Here is a 13,547-nt window from a genome sequence, read left to right as displayed (position 1 = left end):
TCTGTGACGTTGTCTCAGAGCCAGTTATCAGGAGGCGCCAGAGGTGACACACTACCCGAATACACATTCCTCTCATCTAGATATATCAATGTGTTATGCAGTGCACCACTCCTTTACATGCACACCCACAAATCATTATGACAGCCATAGCTTTACTCTGAGGCCTGTTCATTACTCAAAAACCCACAGTCATCATCAGGGAATCTCAATACCCGTCACATCCATCCCTCGTGAGGTTGCATCCCAAATGACACCCTAATTCCCTATATAGTGCACTACTTTTGACCAGGGCCCTATGGGCGGTAGGGGTAGCTTGTGGTGGGAAAACCACATCAAGCTGTAAATATGGCCCTCTGAAATGTTTAATTTCCTCTGAAGCATATGAGGTGACTTTACTGTACTTACCAACTCAGTCCAGGAGTTGATAGAGACGTTAACAGGGTCGACAGACTCCACATGGTGCCCCCAGTGTCTGGGAACAAATAGCACCTATTGTAGTAGGAGGGCAACAGGGTCAGATGTCAGAAGAAACGCAATGTGATGGGTAGGAATATGGATAAGGAACGTATTTCTTAGTAGGAGTACTGAAGGAGCCAAAAATGTCTAGAATTGTCTTCTAGCACCACAGATCACAGTCCAGGGGTCAGAGAGCAGAGCATAGTCAGTCAATAAGTAGTAGAGCTGAAGGAGTCAAGGACTGTAAAGATTAGAATGCTGAGTGCTCTGTGTGATGACCCTCCTGCTCTGTCTGCCAAATTCTTTCTCTTTGCTCTTGTTTTCCTTATTAGGATGTCAGTGGGCGGAGCTGGGAGGGTCGTCAGCTAAATGGGACACACCTCGGCCTTTGAAGTTTTGATTTTTGCTTTGTGGCTTTGAGTCATCCAGGATCATAAAGTTGGTTCCTAGACATTTTGGTGTATTGCACTTTCTGGCATTATGAAGGACTAATACTAGTGTCATTAGGCTAACTGGTATGTGTATTGTTTGGTAGAAAATGTGGAGTTAATGTTTGAAACCTCTGTAGGTGCTTTGTTTGCATATTTTGTTACAGATTTTTTTAGTTGTAATGTTTGGTGCTGTGTTGGTTGCCTTTTTGTTTGGTAAACTTGCCACTGCGGTGGATAGTTGATTGTGTGCTGCGTTGGAGAGTACATTGGTTAGTTTCCAGGCCCCTGCCCAGCCTGGAAACTCTTGCTCTACTCGCTGTTGGGACATCGGTCTGAGGTGAATACAATCTGCAGTGTACCTCAGTGGGAGTAATAGGTAGGGTAGTGCCATTTGTTACCTGGAGCTATAGCCTTTCTTTTTTTCCCCTGTTAGGCTGAGCGATGTTTCATTTTGGAATAGGTTGGGCATGGTTATTTTGTTTGTTTTTGTGTGGACTCAGCAGTTGTCTCGGTGGCACATCTGTGGCTTGGGGGGAATCTGCTAGTGTGCTGGTGGGGTTTTTCTCTTAACAGTGGGGTACAGTGTGTCATTACCCGCCATGAATCCGCACAAAGACTAGGGTTGAGTTATTGTAGGATTTGGGGAAGCTCCATATATCTCATCTGTCTTCTGTGGTGCCCAGTGTGATTGGCATTTCTCTTGTGGTCTGGTGTGCTCAGCAGAGGGAAGAGAATCATGTTGTATTTACTCGTGACTATGGTGTCTAATGTAGACAAGTTCATTCGCTTTCCATCAGAGGAACTGTTCAAATATGTACTAAAGAGCATCTGTTGAAGATCGCTGATCACTACCAGGTTGAAATGATTTGATATTGTTGTATACTTATGGTTGTTGCCAACATTTAATGGAAGGACCCTGAGATGTTCTTTTCGTTGGAACTTGTTGCTGACGTGGTCTCGTGCGCCCTGTTCCTGAATGTCTACATGACTGACCGTTGTTTATTTTGTTTGGTATTGTCCTGTTCTGTTGCTCCTGTCTGTTCCCTTCTGGCCTTGTTTTCTTTCTTTCCTCTTAAAGGTTGCTTCCTGTTGCCAAAGGTTGCTGAGGTCTGGGGAGGGCGAGGTTGGCTGGGGCAGTGGGACTAGGATCCAGGGCAGTATTTTGTTGTTTGTGTGATTGGTGTGGTGTCCTGGGGTCCTTGTTGGTCCCCGGTTTGATTTGTATATAGGTTGCCTCAGTTGAATATATTTTTGTTATTTCTTATCTCCAAGTCGTCTCCAAGTCTTTTTTTTGTTGTTACGGGCTTCGAGCCGGTTCGTGACATATGAAACAGAAATTTGAGACTGGTTCAACACAGTGGGGACACTAGCCACTAGATGGCAGCTTGTGACCTCCCTCCACTCCCTCTTAGAGGCTTCTGTCCAATTCATAATGTGGCTCTGGTCTTTATTCGAGTGAACAGGCCATATTGATCCTCTGGTTCCACTGCAGTCTTAATTCATTCAGCCTAGAGAGAAGTCTGCTGTGTGCTATGTTTGATTTGGACAGACTTAACAATATTTCAATAAATCACAGTGATAAGTGTTTTATTCTAGGGGGTAACTGGGCATAGTCTTGACACAATAGACGATACGTCCTAGTTCAACCCCACAGACATGGACCCGTGGAAAACAACAGAAATGAGTTGCTAAAAATCTGAAAGTTAATCACCTATGAGATAATAGTGCAGGATAACCTGTACGATAATGTTTGGTTTCCCATCCACAGCTTTGTACAACAGACGTCAGTTATAAGTGTATAACCTCTAAAGACCTAATTCTTTGAAGTTCCCTTTAAACTAGGTGTCATGTACCTACGTAATAGGTTATAGGTTTAACTTATAAACCAATTGAACAGCCCCCACTGTTTTGTTTCTTAGTGGTAGCACTTGTAACTAACTTCATCAGTATTCTGCAGGAGCACTTAGTTTCCCAGAGATAGGAAGTGGGACAGACACTCATTGCTTTGCCACTGTCTTGACTCAAAGAGAGTGTGTGGATGTGCTGGCTTATACTGCTGGAATCTGAAGGGTGAAAGAGTGGTGGGTATCACAGAGACAAAAGACAACACAACCCCTCTCCTAATTAGCTTCTAGAGTCAGTATCAAGACAGGTAAAGGCCAGTGGTCACAAACCAAAGTATCAATAATGAGACAAAGAGAATTTAAATTATTTAAACATCTTTGACCTGCAAGCTCATACTGTGCAGCAGCAATGTGGGGTTGAGTAAGGCTGAACCTTCCAATGATTAATATTCCATTGACTTGGGCTGCTGCGTCTGAATTGGTGAATCTGGTCAATATAAGTGGATTATATAGGGAATAGCATGCTATTTGGAACTCCTAGAAGTCTGGGTGGCTGATGTTACAATCTTACTTTCATGTAGCATACCTGTCCTCTTCATCTATAATGAATCTCTGCTCTGTTCTGCCAGAACAATCCTCAGCAGCCAGTGTTATAGATTAATTGGATTTATAAACCAAAGTCCTTATCACCAATCCTGAATCCTAACAGATGAGAGGCTGTGCGCTGAGGCAGAGACACATGCTCCTTTTGAGAGTCAATAATGTTTAACATTAAAGCTTCTGTTCTGTCACGATTACTCAATTATTAACCGAGCTCTCCTGTTCCAGCACTCAACGTGGTCGGTCTACTAACCACCGGTCCTGGCAATCCACATTACGCACACATGGAAACCATCATTGCACACACCTACTCCCCATCGTTACGCACACCTGAACTTCATCATCACCCTGATTACTTTCCCTTTATTTAGCCCTCAGTAGCTCAGTCTTCAGGCAGTTTTGGTTTGGTTTACGCCTGTTTTGAGCATAGTCATGGTTTTATTATTAAACTCACCTTCTTCCTGACTCCCTGTGTATACGTTACAGAATACTGCCTCTCAACATATGGAAGCAGCAGAAGTTAAGGATATCTCCCAGAGGGTCGACGAACAGGAACACCTACTTCGTCAACACCATGACCAGCTGGCTCAACTGGGTACGGTAATGGATCAGGTCCTCCACGTTCTCCACCACCCGCGAGAATTCATCTCCAACTAGTGGATGATCCTCTACCACGAGTCGTCCCAGCGAGCCAGATCCCCAGCCGATCCAGCAGCCGATCCAGCAGTCTGCCCAGGTCAGTGGCGTCATTGTATGTATGTATGTATGTATGTATGTATGTATGTATGTATGTATGTATGTATGTATGTATGTATGTATGTATGTATGTATGTATGTATGTATGTATGTATGTATGTATGTATGTATGTATGTATGTATGTATGTATGTATGTATGTATGTATGTATGTATGTATGTATGTACAGTGCCTTGTGAAAGTATTCGGCCCCCTTGAACTTTGCGACCTTTTGCCACATTTCAGGCTTCAAACATAAAGATATAAACTGTATTTGTTTTGTGAAGAATCAACAACAAGTGGGACACAATTATGAAGTGGAACCACATTTATTGGATATTTCAAACTTTTTTTAACAAATCAAAAACTGAAAAATTGGGCGAGTAAAATTATTCAGCCCCTTTACTTTCAGTGTAGCAAACTCTTTCCAGAAGTTCAGTGAGGATCTCTGAATGATCCAATATTGACCTAAATGACTAATGATGATAAATACAATCCACCTGTGTGTAATCAAGTCTCTGTATAAATGCACCTGCGCTGTGATAGTCTCAGAGGTCCGTTAAAAGCACAGAGAGCATCATGAAGAACAAGGAACACACCAGGCAGGTCCGAGATACTGTTGTGAAGAAGTTTAAAGCCGGATTTGGATACAAAAAGATTTCCCAAGCTTTAAACATCCCAAGGAGCACTGTGCAAGCGATAATATTGAAATGGAAGGAGTATCAGACCACTGCAAATCTACCAAGACCTGGCCGTCCCTCTAAACTTTCAGCTCATACAAGGAGAAGACTGATCAGAGATGCAGTCAAGAGGCCCATGATCACTCTGGATGAACTGCAGAGATCTACAGCTGAGGTGGGAGACTCTGTCCATAGGACAACAATCAGTCGTATATCGCACAAATCTGGCCTTTATGGAAGAGTGGCAAGAAGAAAGCCATTTCTTAAAGATATCCATAAAGTGTCGTTTAAAGTTTGCCACAAGCCACCTGGGAGACACACCAAACATGTGGAAGAAGATGCTCTGGTCAGATGAAACCAAAATTGAACTTTTTGGCAACAATGCAAAACGTTATGTTTGGCGTAAAAGCAACACAGCTCATCACCCTGAACACACCATCCCCACTGTCACACACGGTGGTGGCAGCATCATGGTTTGGGTCTGCTTTTCTTCAGCAGGGACAGGGAAGATGGTTAAAATTGATGGGAAGATGGATGGAGCCAAATACAGGACCATTCTGGAAGAGAACCTGATGGAGTCTGCAAAAGACCTGAGACTGGGACGGAGATTTGTCTTCCAACAAGACAATGATCCAAAACAAAGCAAAATCTACAATGGAATGGTTCAAAAATAAACATATCCAGGTGTTAGAATGGCCAAGTCAAAGTCCAGACCTGAATCCAATCAAATCTGTGGAAAGAACTGAAAACTGCTGTTCACAAATGCTCTCCATCCAACCTCACTGAGCTCGAGCTGTTTTGCAAGGAGGAATGGGAAAAAATGTCAGTCTCTCGATGTGCAAAACTGATAGAGACATACCCCAAGCGACTTACAGCTGAAATCACAGCAAAACGTGGCGCTACAAAGTGTTAACTTAAGGGGGCTGAATAATTTTGCACGCCCAATTTTTCAGTTTTTGATTTGTTAAAAAAGTTCTAAATATCCAATAAATGTCGTTCCACTTCATGATTGTGTCCCACTTGTTGTTGATTCTTCACAAAAAAATAGTTTTATATCTTTATGCATGAAGCCTGAAATGTGGCAAAAGGTTGCAAAGTTCAAGGGGGCCGAATGCTTTCGCAAGGCACTGTATGTATCCCAATCGGACAAATGATGCGACTCCATCGGAATGCCGTGGCTTACTTCTCTAGTGCTCTCTCTACTTCAATCATCAGACAGGAGCACCCACCACCAAGAGGTCCAAGGTTGTTGCGGTCATTTCCCTGCTTACCGGATGGGCTTTGGAGTGGGCTACGGCCTTCTAGGAGAGGAGGAGCTGAGTTCCTATGAGAGGTTCATGGCTCTGTTTATGGCAATCTTCGATCATCCACCTGAGGGCAGAGCGGGAGGTGAGCGACTGCTCCGTCAGGGTGCCCAGATCACTGCAGAGTACGCCCTCATCTTCCAGACTGTGGAATAAGACGATTCTCTAAATCCTGCCATTGTATCCCTCTCTCCGGTCTCCCTACTGCTCTCCAGGTCGCTGAGGCACAGTTACAGCAGGTCTTCCGACACTATGGCCTTCCGGAGGACATCGTCTCCGATAGTGGCCTCCAATTCACGTCACGGGTATGGAAAGCCTTCATGGAGAAGCTGGGGGTCACCGTCAGCCTCACTTCTGGGTACCGGCCTCAGTCCACCGGGCAGGTGGAGAGGATGAACCAGGTGCTGGGGAGGTTCCTTAGGTGCTGGCCTGGTTCCATCCCTGGATAGAGTACACCCAGAATTCACTGTGCCACTCCTCCACCGGGCAGACCCCCTTCCAGTGTGTCCTGGGATATCAACCAGCTCTGGCTCCATGGACCCCAAGCCAGACCGACGCTTCTGCGGCAGATGAGTAGTTCAGAAGGAGCAGGTGGAGCCGGCAGACTGAGGCTCCCGTATTCCATCGTGGTGATTGTGTCTGGCTTGCCACCGGGAACCTCCTGCTCTGTAGGAAGCTGAGTCTCCGGTTTATGGGGCCCTTTAAGGTCCTCCGGTCAATGAGGTAACCTATAGATTACAACTACCCGGTGGTTCCTGGTTACCCGCCCCTGGACATCAATGGGAGTCTCACCTTTGCCGTCAGGTCCCTCCTGGACTCCCGACGTCGTGGGGGTTGGCTCCAGTACCTGGTGGACTGGGAGAGTACGGTCCAGAGGAGCGCTGTTGGGTCCCGTTGGACGCCCCCCGCGACGCCCCTGGACATCGATGGGCGCCTGCCTTTGCCGTCAGATCCCTCCTGGACTCCTGACGTTGTGGGGGTTGGCTCCAGTACCTGGTGGACTGGGAGGGTATGGGCCTGGCGTCATCCTGCGGCTCGTGGAGGGGGGTACTGTCCCTTCCCCTCTGTCTCCCTACCCTTTTCTCAGCCCCTCACTCCACTTCCCTCCTGACTCTCACCCCACTCCCCTCCCAGGAAATAAAAACAGCCACCTCTACATCCTCCAAAAGTAGTTTCTAAACCTTCTTTCCTCAGAGATAGAGGGATGAATGGTGAGTAGATCTTTGCCCTACAGACAGTTCTCATTCTATTGATTTGCTGTATCTATTGTCTGACTCCAGCACCACTCCTTTCTTCTCAGCTATAATGCTGTTAAATTGTTTCATTCTAATCTATTGTACAATTCCCTCTGTGAAGGGAAACATCCATCGTCAGTGTGCACTACTACCACTTGCCAGTGAGATGTTTTGTTCATTAGGGCTCATTGAAGCAAAACAATTGGCAACAGAAAACAAAAGGCGCTTCTTATTGGATATATCCAGGTAGTCCTTCTCCATTTCAGTTTTTATTTTTCTTGTTTTGTGCCTACTGAACACAACCCAGTTCTGTACAATTACCTTCCTTGCACCTGTAGTACCAGGTTCGACCCATAGGAGTTCAGGTGGCAGAGAGTATTGGCACCTTCTGTATCAATCCACAATGTGCTGTCTCTCCCACTACAACCCAGGAACCCAAACTGAGACCACACCACGTCCTGTAATGCACACAATACAGTTCCAATTACTAACACTGTAATTACCAATCATACTGTATATTCATGGTTGCTATAATCCCATATCAATTTATGTGGTCATCTATTTAAATAATCTCATCTAACATTTTAAACATGTCATTGTAAAGAAAACAATTCATATTCATGGCCATGAGCAGTTTCAATATTACGGTATGGCAGCAATACATCCCGAGGGAAACCTCCATTGTCACTAGACACAGGTGAAAATGCATGCCCATTCACCATCTCATTGGTTGCTTAATAGGCAGTGCAATGACTGTCAACAAAGGTTGTACCCCAAATGACACCTTATGCCCTATATATTGTACTACTTTTCACCACACCCTTATGGGCCCCGGTTAAAAGTAGTGCACTATGTAGGAATAGGATGCCAATTGGGACAGACACTCTGTAGAGGAAACAAGATGTTTGTTGTCTGTAGGCTCTTTGTCAAACCATGTGGGCTGTCAATCATTTCCTGTTAAAAAGCAACAAAAAAAGTGGGGTTTCTACCCAGCACCCTGGATAATGAAACCATTACCATGTTCAGGCAACTGTAAATGATCGACTTCACAATCTTGGCTTTCAGCAACTTTTAAATGGCGCTATTCATCATTTAAAAAGGCATCTGACTGCCTGTCTTTAAGGCATGAATTTCGTCAGACTTGTGAAAAAATGCAGGCCGCCCCTTTAAGCATCTATTATCATTAAAGGAAAATGAATTAATGGAGGCCAGCTTGAACTAGAGTGGACATTCAAGGCCTTGACTGCCCGAGGACTCAAAAGGAAAAGGGCTGCCATTGAAAAGTTCCACTGAAAATGTCTGTCCTATCACGACAGGATATCATCAAAAAGAGAGAGAATGTCTGCTGATTGCTAAAGTTGTCACTTTTGATTTGTACGTGTCTGTATCAATTTAGGCTTAGGCTAGTTAGCTTCTCCAGGGTTGCTGATGGGGCAAAGGAATTCATTAAAGATACCCATGCATCTGTTTGACATTTACATGTTGGTGTGATACTGTCAGAACTGGACTCAATTTCATTTAAATTAAATTTGATGAATAAATAAAAAATCACGGCACAAATTGATAATCGGCCATTATTTTCTCTGAGTACAACTTTATTAAAGAATGGAATTTCAAATACATCTCTTGACCTGAATGGACTGAGGAAAAATCCCATATAGTTGTGTCTGTGCATTGAATATAACAGATCAGAGCAGCCCATGTGTTAACCAAAATGGCTTTCATTTTGCAGAGTGATTCAAGGGACAGGCTTTTGATTGTGACAGAACCACTTGGACATTCCGTAGAACTAACCCCAAGGCTTGAATCTGTCTATGGCTGAGCGCCTTATGTGAGCCCTGTCCTCAACCGCCCTACAAGTTACTCATCACACCTGGCAACCTGTAAACAGAAAGTTAGTGATTGAGGACAGAAATAGCATACAAAAAGTAAGAAATCACAGGCAGACAAATTGCAGAGTGACAACATGTAATCCTTCTCAACATTCTGTCAGTGCTGAAAAGACTAATAATTCTTAATGATGTTTTTCAGTTCCTTGATTATATAAGATCTATGTGACTGTGTAGCATCATGAGATTGATTGAGGAGGGTGTGTATATCTGAAATGGAGAGTAGTTTACCTCAAATATGTCTTGTCTTGGAGCAGCAGTGCCATGTACTTGCAGTCTGCATAGGCCCAGTACTCTGAGAGGTGGTAGTCAGAAAACACCCAACATCTGCACCAGTCTGACCCTCTGTCCAGGACTGATACTCCTCAAGTCTGGCCTCTACATATGAGCACTGTGCTCAAAAATAAGTGCTTGACAATGAAAAGATAGAAAGGGAGAGAACATATGTTTCCCATATGTTTCCCAAAAAGTTGTACAGGACAATCTCTATTTTGGTGGCCTCTGGTACATTCTAATGCCTTGATTCCATCTGAAATACATAGTGAAATGATTGAATACCTTTTTCAAGTTCACCTCCCAGATTGGAAAAATGTGTTGTGGTATTGTGTAGAAAGACATGAATTTACAATTGTATTATTGATAATGTATTAATTCACTGTAAATATATGATATTCTAAGTAAAAGAATATTAAACATTTAACCCATATTCTCTTGAGATTAAAGCCTTATTTAGAGTTTTACTGCAAGATATGAATTGCCAAAATGTTGCATGTGCAGGGCAGTGGTAGAAAAAGTACCCAATTGTCATACTTGAGTAAAAGTAAAGATACCTTAATAGAAAATGACTCAAATAAAAGTGAAAGTCACCCTGTAAAATCATACTTGAGTAAAAGTCTAAAAGTATTTGGTTTTAAATATACTTCAGTATCAAAAGGAAATGTAATTGCTATACTGAAGTATTAAAAGTAAAAGTATAAATAATTGTAAATGCCTAATATTAATCAAACCAGACCGCACCATTTTCATGTGTTTTTTTTACAGAGAGCCAGGGGCTTGCCCCTACCTTCAGATATAATTTACAAATGAAGCATTTAGTATTTAGTGAGTCTGCCAGATCAGAGGTGACCAGGGATTTTCTCTTGATAATTGTGTGAATTAGACCATTTTCCTGTCCTGCTAAGCATTCAAAATGTAACAAGTACTTTACTGTTTTCCCTGGACACACAAATGACGTCACATTAAGACAAAGTTTACGCAAAAGTAAAAATATAAAGTTGTCAAATATATATAGTAAAGTACAGATACCCCAAAAAACTACTTAAGTAGTACTTTCAAGTATTTTTAATTAAGTAGTTTACATTACTGGTGCAGGGTATACAGGCTGTCTCTAATTTATCAATGCACAATTTGACTAAATGGGTCATGGAAAAAGTTGCGTTTTTTGCGAAAACTTTGTCTTTATGTGACGTCATTACTGTTTTTATCGCCACAAAATAGTTCAATGGAAACGCACCCAAGTAGGCAATTGTCACACCTATTTTCTATGAAAACTTTCTAATCCCTGGACAAGTTAACAGAAACATAGCTACTGTCTGGCAAGAACCAACATCCTGGGAAATCCTTTGGTTTACGTGTCCTGATGCGATACCATGGACATATAACCACGTTGCATGATTTATGAATAACAAAGGGAAGAGGAGATCAACTTTATTCAGTCAGTTTGACACCTTTTATGAACTTGTCAACACTTGCTGTTTAGTTGTCAATCAACACACAGTGGCCTAAATAGCCTACTATGCGTGCTGGCTATGTGAAACACGCAAAATAAAAGAAATGAATGTGTCAGAAAACAATAATTCGGCTAAATCCTGGATTTCGACTCATTGTTACAATTTACATTAATCAACATGGGACATTAAAATTCTCAAGCATCGCGCTCTCTCCCTCCTCAGTGTAAAGACATTTGACTGTACCAGAGATCTGTATTGTTATGCAGGTGAATGAGGACCCAAAAGCAACTTGGCGAAAACAGAGTCTTTAATCCAGTAAAGTAAATCTACAATCATAAAGCATAATTCCACTCGTAATGACGAGAACAGACTGGAGACTCGATCATGAACTGCAGGTTGCCTCGGGAAGGCACTTGAACGTAGCAGACTCAGACACCTGCTCACCACGCAGCATCTGAGGGAAACACGACACGACAGGGCGATACACAGACACAGCACGGTGAACAATAGACAAGGATCCGACAAGGCAGGAACGGAAAACAAGGGGAGAAATAGGGACTCTAATCAGGGAAAAAGATAGGGAACAGGTGTGGGAAGACTAAATGATTGATTAGGGGAATAGGAACAGCTGGGAGCAGGAACGGAACGATAGAGAGAAGAGAGAGAGGAAGGGAGAGAGAAAAAGGGGAACGAACCTAAAAAGACCAGCAGGGGGAAAACGAACAGAAGGAAAAGCAAAATGACAAGACAATCTAAGACAAAACATGACAGTACCCCCCCCACTCACCGAGCGCCCTCCTGGCGCTCTCGAGGAGGAACACTGGCGGCAACGGAGGAAATCATAGATCACAAACGGTCCAGCACGTCCCGAGAAAGAACCCAACTCCTCTCCTCAGGACCGTAACGGAAAAAAAAAAAAAAAAAAAGGAAACTAGAGTACTACTCTAAAAAAAAAATGAGACACGGGTAGAGAACTGAAAGCTTTAGAGCAAACAGGACCAAACAGGCCAGGAGAGTAACAACTAGGGACAGACTGAGACACAGCAAGGGCAGGAACAAGAACAGGAGAGATGCGATGGCAGGGAACAGACTGAGACCCAGCAAGACCAGGAGTAGAAGCAGAAAAAAAATTACCAGACTTCTGCGCGCAGTCCGAACACGCAGCCACGAAACGGCGCGTGTCACGCTCCTGAGTAGGCCACCAAAACCGCTGGCGAATAGAAGCAAGCGTACCCCGAACGCCGGGATGGACAGCTAACTTGGCAGAGTGAGCCCACTGAAGAACAGCCAGACGAGTAGAAACAGGAACGAAAAGAAGGTTACTAGGGCAAGCGCGCGGCGACGCAGTGTGCGTGAGTGCTTGCTTAACCTGTCTCTCAATTCCCCAGACAGTCAACCCGACAACACGCCCAACAGGAAGGATCCCCTCGGGATCGGTAGAAGCCACAGAAGAACTAAAGAGACGGGATAAAGCATGAGGCTTGGTGTTCTTAGTACCCGGGCAATAAGAAATAACGAATTCGAAACGAGCGAAAAACAACGCCCAACGAGCATGACGCGCATTCAGTCGTTTGGCAGAACGGATGTACTCAAGGTTCTCTTGGTCAGTCCAAACGACAAAAGGAACGGTCGCCCCCTCCAACCACTGTCGCCATTTGCCTAGGGCTAAACGGATGGCGAGCAGTTCGCGGTTAGCCACATCATAGTTACGTTCCGACGGTGACAGGCGATGAGAAAAATACGCACAAGGGTGGACCCCATCGTCAGTATCGGAGCGCTGGGACAGAATGGCTCCCACGCCCACCCCCGACGCGTCAACCTCAACAATAAACGGTTTAGTGACGTCAGGTGCAACAAGGATAGGAGCGGATGCAAAACGCTTCTTGAAGAGATCAGGACAACAATCATACGACCGGTGAGGAGGAAGGGAGTTGGTTCTGGACCGACTGAAGACCGTGCGCAGACCATGATACTCCTCCGGCACTCCTGTCAAATCACCAGGTTCCTCCTGAGAAGAGGGGACAGAACAAACAGGAGAAATAGCAGACATTAAACACTTCACATGACAAGAAACGTTCCAGGAAAGGATAGAATTACTAGACCAATCAAAAGAAGGATTATGACACACTAGCCAGGGATGACCCAAAACAACAGGTGTAAAAGGTGAACAAAAAATCAAAAAAGAAATGGTCTCACTATGGTTACCAGATACAGTGAGGGTTAAAGGTAGTGTTTCATATAATATACTGGGGAGAGGACTACCATCCAAGGCAAACATGACCGTGGGCTCCCTAACTGTCTGAGAGGAATGTCATGTTCCCGAGCCCAGGCTTCGTCCATAAAACAGCCCTCCGCCCCAGAGTCTATTAATGCACTGCAGGAAGCTGCCGATCCGGTCCAGCGTAGATGGACCGGTAAGGTAGTACAGGTACTTGACGGAGAGGACCGTCTAGTAGCGCTTATCAGTCGCCCTCCGCTTACTGATGAGCTCTGGCCTTTAACTGGACATGAAATGACAAAATGACCAGCGGAACCGCAATAGAGACAGAGGCGGTTGGTGATTCTCCGTTCCCTCTCCTTAGTCGAGATGCGAATACCCCCCAGCTGCATGGGCTCAACACCTGAGTCAGTGGGGAAAGATGG

The 13,547-nt window shown here is 44.3% G+C and overlaps 1 long non-coding RNA gene across 2 annotated transcripts; it reads left to right on the top strand.

Annotated features, from left to right (window-relative positions):
• The first annotated feature begins 853 nt into the window (after window positions 1-853).
• Window positions 854-10,199, top strand: LOC124043993. 2 transcript variants are annotated; one of them, XR_006840417.1, is made up of 4 exons: window positions 854-971; window positions 3,818-4,067; window positions 5,962-6,135; window positions 6,266-10,198. It is a non-coding gene; the product is annotated as an uncharacterized LOC124043993 (long non-coding RNA). The 2 variants fall into 2 exon arrangements; XR_006840416.1 differs by having other exon boundaries at window positions 5,962-10,199.
• The last annotated feature ends 3,348 nt before the right edge of the window (window positions 10,200-13,547 follow it).

This window comes from Oncorhynchus gorbuscha, linkage group LG09, assembly GCF_021184085.1.
Source record: "Oncorhynchus gorbuscha isolate QuinsamMale2020 ecotype Even-year linkage group LG09, OgorEven_v1.0, whole genome shotgun sequence".
In the NCBI taxonomy this organism is placed as follows: Eukaryota; Metazoa; Chordata; class Actinopteri; order Salmoniformes; family Salmonidae; genus Oncorhynchus; species Oncorhynchus gorbuscha.
The sequence above is the reverse complement of the archived record's forward strand: the minus strand, read 5'-3'. Positions and strand labels throughout refer to the sequence as shown.